This window comes from Gossypium hirsutum, chromosome A01 (assembly GCF_007990345.1).
Source record: "Gossypium hirsutum isolate 1008001.06 chromosome A01, Gossypium_hirsutum_v2.1, whole genome shotgun sequence".
In the NCBI taxonomy this organism is placed as follows: domain Eukaryota; kingdom Viridiplantae; phylum Streptophyta; class Magnoliopsida; order Malvales; family Malvaceae; genus Gossypium; species Gossypium hirsutum.
Window position 1 is genome coordinate 46974595 of NC_053424.1, and position 10096 is coordinate 46984690.

The window sequence follows — 10096 nt, forward strand, 5'->3', positions numbered from 1 at the left end:
GGTATGTGTTAAGCTTGATTTTTGATAATTTTTACGTTTTTGAGATCGTTGCTTCGTGTTTTAGCCAGACCATGCCTTGATTTTTGCATTTGCTGATGATTTTGTGTTTTTACATTGTTGAAAACTTGATGATTTTTATGTTTGATGATGAAAAATAAGTATGTGTTAATAGATTTTCATATTTAACTAAGTGATTTTTAGTAAAAATGGATATTTGGGATTAAATTGTAAATTTTGTAAATTGAAGGGTCAAAATGTGAAAGAAATGAAAGAAATGGGCTGATATGAACCTTAGTAAAATTCAGCTATACTAGTGTTTAGTGAAATTATGTGTATTTCGTGTTTTGTGACATAGGGACTAAATTGTGAAAAATTTGAAATGCTAGGGGCTCAAGTGCAAATTGCCATTTTATGTGTTTTTGGGTGAATTTGAGTATATGTGTGATTAAATAAGTTTAATTTATATTAATTTAGATCATGAAAAGAGGAAATCATACTTGGATCAGTGATAAACCATAAATATAACATGTTTTAATCCCATGCTTAGCATGTTTTTGGATGATTTATTATCTAATTAGTGAATTTGATGCTCTTAATCCTTTAATTTCATGTTTTATACTTAGGAGAGCATAAGGGAACAAAAGGAGCATAAAATGGACCAAGAAAAGACAAAACGGGCTGATTTAAGGATCCACATGGCCAAGACCATTTCCACACAGGCTGAGCACAAGCCAGTGTGAGCCACACGAGCTAGCCACACGCCCATGTGGCAGCTCGTGTCAACATCGCTCCCTATTTCCCAAACACGCAAAAAAAGCCAATTTTTGGGGTTTCTGAGCATTTTAAAGTCTATATAAACACATTAAAAGAAGACCTAAGGGGACACACACAGAGTAGAAAGCAGAAATTACTCGAAGGAAGCTGTTGGAATCATCTTGGAAGCAGATCTCCTTCAAGATTGAAGATCTCCCTCGAATTTCTCTCGAAGTTTTTGGGTTTCTTTATATTTTGTTGTTTTCCTATTTTTGAGATGTTTTCCTATTACATTATGAACTAAACTCCCTAAATACCAAGGGAGGATGAAACCTATGACGGATCTTATTATTTAATTATCTGAATTACACGATAAATACTAGTTCTTGTTCTTAATTATGTGTTCTTAATTCTTGCCTTAATATTTTCAGGATATTAATCCAAGTTTGATATGCTTATTCAGTGGAGAAAAAGCCCCTGTTGAAGAGTAGATCTAGCATAATTAAGCGGAGTCGCATACAATCCTAGAGATAGGATGACATATAGGACGACATAAATCTGCCGGATTAGAGTCAAATCTAATAGAGGAATCCATAGATCGATTTAATGCGACGATAAGGGTTTTAATTAGAAAGTGATTTCAATTAATCAACCTAGAGTCAGTTGTTCTTAGTCTTGAAAGAGATATTAACATAATTTAGGGATTTCTGCAGGTCAAGATAAGTGAATAAATCATTTGATTCAGAGTCAGAATAAAAAGTGAAGTCTAAGTGGATTCTTTCCTGGGTATTGTCCTCGTTATAAGTTTTCTTCAAGTATTTTTCCTAATTCGCTCTCTGTCGTGTTCATAATTAATTAGTTTAATTTTAAATTAAAACAAATCCTTTTCATTTTAGGCTAAATAATAGAAAGATAGTTAATACTAGTACTTTCGGTCCTTGTGGATACAATATTCTGGACTCACCATAGCTATACTACCATTCGATAGGTGCGCTTGCCTTTGTCATGATCATAGTCTAGTTTAGTGAACCATAAAACGATCATCAAGTTTTTGCCGTCCCGAGGACTAAGATATTAGGAACGCTTGATTTTTATAAATTTAGCCATTTTTATTTTATTGTATTTTATTTTTGTTTTAGTTTTATTTTTAATTACTAATTTTTTTCTTTTATTAGCTTCTGGCAGGTTTCTTTAGTTTATGACTAGAAGAAACCCGTGAGGACCTCTATTGTTTGATAGTGAAATTGAAATTATAGCTCGTAGAAATTGTAGAGAAATAAGGCAGAGTCTACAATATATAGAGGAAGAGCACGAAGATGATACCAACATTATCAAGGAGATGGCTGAAAATCGGAATAATCTGTTACCTCCTGTGGTTGCCACGAATCCTATAAATCAAAATCCTACTCCTCGTACAATGTACGACTACGCCAAGTCTAATTTAGCTAGGGCTCAATGGAGTATTGTGAGACTTGCTATTGCTCCAAATAACTTCAAACTGAAGCCGAACACCATTCAAATGATCCAACAATTTATTCATTTCTATGGTTTGCAAGATGAGTATCCAAATACTAATTTTGCTAATTTTCTAGAGTACTGTGATACTTTCAAAATTAATGGTGTTTCTGATGATGCCATTTGCCTTCGGTTATTTCCCTTCTCATTGAGGAATAAATCTAAACAGTGGTTGAACTCTCTACCACGAGTGTCCATCACTACATGGGAGCAAATGACTGAAAAGTTTCTGTTGAAATACTTTCCACCGGCCAAGATGGCAAAGTTGAGGAATGATATCTCTTCCTTTGTGCAAATGGACTTAGAGACCCTATACGATGCATGGAAGAGGTATAAGGATTTATTAAGAAGGTTCCCTCACCATGGGTTACCCTTATGGTTACAGGTTCAACCTTTCTACAATGGTTTGAACCCCTTAACTAGACAACTGATCGGTGCAGCCGCCGGTGGTACCCTAAATAACAAGACACTTGAGGAAACTTATGATTTTATTTAAGAGATGTCACTGAATAATTATCAGTCGCAAGTCATGAGGACAAAGCCGACAAAAGCTGTTGGTGTTTTCAACCTTGACACAGTCACCATGTTATAAAACCAAGTAGAGCTCTTAAATAAAAAGATTGATGGTTTATGTGTTTCTACACAGGTACATCTGGTGATGCAGTGTGACACAAGTGGAAGAGGAATGAATAATCCAGAATGCCTAGTCTATGATCCTAGCACTACTAATGAACAAGTCAACTATATGGGTAACAATTCTAGACCTCAGAATAACCCCTATAGTAATACTTACAATGCAAGTTGGAGGAACCATCCCAACTTCTCTTGGGGTGGTCAAGGCAACCAAAGACGACAACCCTATCCAGGCTTTCAACCACTTTACCAGTAGGAAAAGAAGCTGAAGCTTGAGGAGATGTTGACGAAATTCATCTCGGTGTCAGAAACACGTTTCCCAAACATCAAAATAGCACTTAAAAATCAGCAAGCGTCAATTCAAGGGCTCGAGAATCAAATAGGTCAGCTTGCTAAGCTGATCTCAGAAACACCACAAGGTAGCTTGCCTAGCAACACCGAGACTAACCCAAGAAAGCAACTTCATGTGATTACTGTTCGATATGAAGAAGGGTTAGTTAAGTCCAAACCAGAACCATGGCAGAAAGCGTGGTAAGTAAAGATAAGGTGGGTGAAAGCCAAAGTAAACAAAAACCGGTGAGTACAGAATATACACCTCGTGTACCATACCCCAACGCGACAAAGAAAGACCGCACAAATGAACAAATCGATAAATTTCTTAACCTTTTAAAAAAATTACATATTAACTTACCATTTATTGAAGCTCTTTTGTAGATGCCCAATTCAGTTAAATTTTTAAAGGAGCTTCTGGCAAACAAACGAAAGTTAGATGATTTGTCGCATGTGGAGCTAAACGCAGTTTGCTCAGCTATCTTACAAAATAAACTACCCAACAAGTTAAAAGATCTAGGGACTTTTACTATTCCTTGTTTAATTGGTAGTTTAAATGTAAATAATGCTTTAGCTTATTTAGGGGCAAGTATTAATGTCATGCCTTACAAAATGTTTAAACAACTAGGTCTTAGGAAACCCAAACAAACTAGGATAAGCATGCAATTAGCGGATAAAACTATTAGATTTCATAGGGGTATCATTGAAGATGTACTTGTAAAAATTGATAAATTCATATTCCTAGTAGACTTTTTTGTTCTAGACATGGATGAAGACGGTGACGTTCCTTTAATTTTAGGACGACCGTTTTTAGCAACTACGAGGCTTATTATTGATGTTGGTCAGGTGAACTCACACTTCATGTAGGTGATGAAGCGATTACTCTTCAGGCTCGTGATTCGAGTGAAATAACTTTATAAATTCGGTTAACAAAAATAATTATGTGGTTTAACCTTCTTTGCAGGAAACACATTCGAAAAGCACAAATGAGCCATATTCTAGTTCATGTGACGAAAATAGAACAATCTATGAAGAACGAATGTTGCAGATCAATAAACTAGACGAATGGCAGACACATAGCAAAGAGAAGATAAAGTACACGTTGCAGAACCAAAGCGACCTACTGATGAACTTAAGAATGAAACGAATCAATTTACGGTTGAGGATCAAGTACTATTGGATAAAACAGACCCTTGAGTTGTCACATCAAAGTCTAATGTAAACACAGCAACTCCATTCATGGTACTAAATGTCTTCCCATACGGTGCAATCGAGGTAACACATACTGAATTCGAAACTTTCAAGGTAAATAGTACTCAACTCAAATCTTATTTTGATAGAATCGATAGCAGGGAGGACGAGTTTCAGCTCCTCAAACCACCGTGACCATGCAAAATTGAAGTAAATCAAGCCTAGACTTTAAATAAGCACTTCTCGGGAGGCAACCGAAGCACTAACACCACTAACTAGTTTTTTTATATTTATTTTTCATGTTTAAATGCAGGTTTTTGACCCACATAGCCTGGACACACGGGTGTGTCACAGGCCCTGTGCTTTAATAGGGGTTAAACAGTAAGTTACACGGCCTGGTGACATTGCCGTGCACCCCATAAGGCCTGGACATACGGGCGTGTTCTTGGCCATGTGGAAACAAGACTTAAATTCCCCAAAAATTGATAGAGACACGGGCTAAAAGAATCTATACGGGTATGTGACACGGCCATGTAAACCACATAGCATGGACACATGGGCTTGTCCTAGGCCATGTGAAAACTAGAGCTTAATTTTTTGAATTTAAAACAAGTCAGAGAGCTACACGGGTGAGGCACACGGCTGTGTATTCGGACACAAGGGCATGTTGGAGACCACGCGGGCATGGGAGAAGTGAACAACATTGCATACGGCCATGCAACACAGTCGTGTGAAGAATGGACCTAGAAATTTAATAGAACACGGGCTATACAGAGGCCACACGGGCATGTACCATGACTGTGTGGCCCAACACAGACCGTTACACGATCGTGTCACCCTTAAAGCCCTAGCCCACATTTTGTTTTCATTAGTCATCTTCTCCAAATCACCCAAGAATCCTAGCCGCCATCGTTGCTTCTTCTTTCTCACCATCCGTCAACTAGCCACCACACCTTCTCCCTCTCCCCTTTCTCCTTTTCCTTCTTTTTTCTCTTTCTCTCCCTTTCCTCTTCTTTCTTCTATCTTTCCCTCCCCTATATCTTCTCCCCCCATCTGCACCTTCCTCACTTTCTCCCTCCTCACCCTCGCATACCAGCACCACCCTCACCCTTACCCTCATCCACATCCTAACCATACCAACCCCAACCCCATCGACCCCGACTTCCCTCCTCCTCTCCTTCATTCGACCCCAAACCCCATCTGACCAAACTTTTCCCCCCTCTCCTCACGCCTACAACGGTCCCAACCCTCCAACCATTCACCAACGCACCATTCCCACACCCACAGTCCCCATAATCATCACAAACCATCCCCAAGCCACATTACATGACCACGTCCCATCTACCCTCACACCCGCACCACTCGACCTGACCCTTCACCCCTGGGCCACTATTTCCCCCGTCAATCGACCCGTGCGACCCTCCAGTCACCACTGTCGGTTTCCCTATTCTTTATTTTCTTTATTTTTTATTCTTTTTATTTTATTATACTTTATTTTATTTTAATTATTTTATTTTGATTCTTGCAATTTCTTATTGATTACTATTATTACTTTGTTATTTTTAAATGATCATTCAATTTATTAGTAGTCTCATGGTTCTTATCCTTATTATTATTCCATTTTTTTTAGGAACAGTATTGAATTATGCTTGCTTCATTATTTTGTCATGCTGCTTCTTGCTATGTGTTCTTTTCATTAGTAATTTTCATTACTCTAATGGTCTTGTGGATTGGTTATTTCTTTATTTTTTCCTTCTTTCACATGTGCATTAATTTTTCCCTGTTAGTTCAGCATAGTAATTCTTTCTGCCATCTTAGTTGATTAGTTTAGTAAGTTGATTTAAATTAATCTGTTGTTATTTCTTACATGTTAGGTATTTGTGCATATAGGAATAGATTCTACATCTCACCCATTTTAATATTATAACACTGGAGTCTTTCAAGTCATATTCCTACCTTATTCACATGTCTGCTTATTGACTTCTCAATGTGTTTGATTGGTGATGTTTATGTTCCTATTGGAATATTTCATTTTTTAGATTTATCATGACAAACACTCGTGGCAATTCCAAGGTCGCTCTCCTTGCTTCAAAAAAGCAGAAGGCCCCCGATGGGACCTCCTCCTCGAGTGCATCCGTCGAGGTCTGCCACCCTTATCTTTGATTTTCGACAGGCCCCCAAGAAGATCTGTACCAGCTTCATCGAGTGCGACCACTCGGTCTGGGCCATTGCATTGATTGGGCCATGTTGGCACAGGTCCATTTGGCTGATGATGTGCACGCAATTATTACTATAGCCCCGTGGGATAGATTTTTCACCATCATCGAGCCCACCTACATGGAGCTCACCTTAGAGTTTAGTGCCACATTTTCGATCCAGCAGGTCATGTCAATCCATGATGGGCCAGGCACCATCACCTTTCGCCTTGGCGGATTGGTGCGACATATGAGCATCCCAGAATTCGGTGCAGCTTTAGGACTATACACAGAAGAGTTCATGAGTGTCGAGGACTTTCTTCAGCTTCATCGGCATATTCACCACTCACCTTTGCGCTATTGGACTGATCTCACGGGCGACCTAACAAACTGTGACGGAGTCACTCGAAGGCAACACATCTCTCTTCGGCCCTACGATATCTTCAAGCCCTCCTAGCTCACACTTTGACAGGACAGAGATAGAGCACAGGAGTTGTTAGTGCCTATGATGCCTAATTTTTAAGGAGCATAGCTACTAGACATGTTTTTGATTTGGCGTACTTCATCGCGCTATCTTTCTGCCATCAGATTGAATGCCATAAGAAGGGCCCCATCTACCTTAGCCCTTACGTGACTCATCTTGCTCGACACTTCGGTTTACTCGACACACTGGAACAGTCCTCGACACTTACCCTAGTCGGTCAGATGTCCCCTCAGGGTATCTCGAGCATGATCCATATAAGGTTGATCGAGCGGCGACATGGAGTGGACTCTCCTCAGTACAGACTATTTCAGTCTGACGTTCAGCATGACCTAGAGAACTGTACTGATGATGTTCCACCCTATCACGAGGATCTACATCCACCACCACCTTCGAGTCACCGTCCTACTCATTCTCCTACTACCCTTGCAAACCTCTCGGAGCGATTTACTCAATTTGAGCAGTAGTGCTTTCAGAGGTTTGACAACATCGATGCCACTCTGCAGTAGATATGTCAACACCTCCATATTTCATCTTTGATAAACCGTAAATTATACATATTTTTACCCCATGTTTAATGCATTTTATGGAAGATTTCTCATTATAATTGGTGAATTCGATGCTCCTAATGCTTTAATTTCATGTTTTATACTTAGGAGAGCATAGGAGAATGAAAGGAGCCAAAAAGGGACAAAACGGACCAAATCGAGAAAATGACACGGCCTAAGCCTTGCCACACGGGTAGCTCACATGCCCGTATCTTTCCAGGGTGTTGACCAAGGCTTTCATGATTCACACGGCCTAGCCATTGACCCACACGGTCGTGTGCAATTTAACAGATCGAACACAGCCTGGCAATCACGTCACACGGCCGTGGCCACGGGCGTGTCCCTGCCGAGCCCAAGTTAAGTCCAATTGAGAAAAGGCCACTTTTGAGGGATTCTAGGCATTCCAAAGCATATAAATACACCCTAAAAGAGGAGAAAAAGGGAGATAGAGAATAGGGGGAAGGATTACCCCAAGAAAGCTAATTGATCCATCTCAGAAGCTGGATTCATCATCAAGACTGAAGATCTCTTCTCAGAATTCTTTTAGGGTTTTAGAGTTTTCTTTATGTTTTGTTATTTTCATACTTTTGAGATTTTTCTTATTTAGTTATGAACTAAATCCCCTAAATACCTAAGGGGAATGAAACCTAAGATGAATCTTGTTATTATTTTCTAAATCGTATGATAAATATTTAACTTGTTCTTAATTATGTGCTCTTAATTCTTATTTTGATATCCCAAGATACTGATTTAAGACATGCTCTTATTTAGAGGAGGAATAGACCCTGTCTAATACTTTTGTTATAATTAAGTGGAGTTGATTGCGCACCTAGAAATAGCGTGACAAGATTTTACTGGATTAGGGTGAAACCTAATAAGGGGATCCATAGATCGAGTTAATGCAACCCTAGAGTGTTAATTAGAGAAAAGTCTCGGTTATTCAATTTAGGGATTAGATAGTATTAGTCTTCAATAGGGATAATAACATAACTTAGGGATATCTACGGAACAAGTTGAACGAATAAATCGTCCGATTCGGAGCCAAAATAATAAGTAAAGCCTAGGTGGATTTTTCCTTAGTTATTGTCTCAAGTCAATCAATTTTCCCAAAAAAAATCTCCAATTCTTTTCTCTGTGCGTTCTTAGTTTAGATAATTAGTTAATTAAAACAAAACCCCATTATTCTTAGGCTAGATAATAAAAAGACAGTCATTACTAGTACTTTTGGTTCCCTTGGGTATGACATCCTGGTCTTGCCATTACTATACTATTGTTCGATAGGTGCGCTTGCCTTGTCGTTGTGATAATATTTAGTCTAGGTTTGATCTTCATTATAAATATTTATTACTTGTTACGAATCACGCGATCAAGTTTGTAGTGCCATTGCCGGGGAACTAAAATATTAGGAACGCTCAATTTTTATTACTTTAGCCATTTATTTTTCATGCAATTTAATTTAATTTTATTAATTTTATTATTTATTAATTTACTTTTTCTTTCTCTTGGCAGGTTTTTATAGTTTATGACTAGAAGAAACCTATCAGGATCATTACTTTTTGACGAAGAAATCGATCGTACAGTTCATAGAAACCAAAGAGAAATAAGGCGCAGCTTAAGATAGACGGAGAACGAGCAAGAAGACAATACTCAACCCCCAACCGAAGAGATGGCTGAAAACCAAGGCAATCAGCTACCTTCTTCAATTGCGGCTAATCAAAATCCTGCTCCACGCACTATGTATGATTATGGAAAACCTTCTTTAACAGGAACTGAGTCTAGCATAGTTAGACCGGCTGTAGCCGCAAATACTTTTGAACTAAAACCTAACACAATTCAAATGATACAACAGTTTGTTCAGTTTGATGGTTTGCAGGATGAAGATCCCAACGCTTACTTAGCAAACTTTCTGGAATTTTGTGATACATTTAAAATCAATGGCGTTTCTGATGATGCCATTCATCTTCGGTTATTTCCTTTCTCATTAAGGAACAAAGCTAAACATTGGTTGAACTCGTTGCCACGAGGGTCAATTACTACTCAGGAACAAATGACCGAAATTTTTTTACTAAAATACTTTCCGCCGGCTAAAACAGCTAAATTACGTAATGATATCTCTTATTTTGTGCAGATGGATTTAGAAACACTTTACGATGCATGGGAGAGATACAAAGACTTACTGAGAAGGTGCCCTCACCATGGGTTACCGCTTTGTCTTTAAGTACAAACATTCCACAATGGTCTGAATCCGTCGACTCGGTAAATGGTTGACGCGGCTACTGGCGGAACCATCAACAATAAAACACCGAAAAATGCCTATGAGTTTATAGAGGAGATGTCACTGACTAACTATCAGTGGCAAGTTATGAGGACAAAGCCAACGAAAACAGCCAGCGTTTATAACGTCGACTCAGTTACTATGCTGTCAAATCAGGTAGAACTTTCAATAAAAA

At 38.6% G+C, this 10096-nt stretch overlaps 2 non-coding genes across 2 annotated transcripts; both read right to left on the reverse strand.

The window, feature by feature from the left end:
• Nucleotides 1-2530: 2530 nt before the first annotated feature.
• On the reverse strand, nt 2531-2637 carry LOC121208325 (small nucleolar RNA R71). Its single transcript, XR_005903294.1, has one exon. It is a non-coding gene; the product is annotated as a small nucleolar RNA R71 (small nucleolar RNA).
• Nucleotides 2638-9741: 7104 nt separating this feature from the next.
• Nucleotides 9742-9848, reverse strand: LOC121207996 (small nucleolar RNA R71). Its single transcript, XR_005903047.1, has one exon. It is a non-coding gene; the product is annotated as a small nucleolar RNA R71 (small nucleolar RNA).
• Nucleotides 9849-10096: the final 248 nt, after the last annotated feature.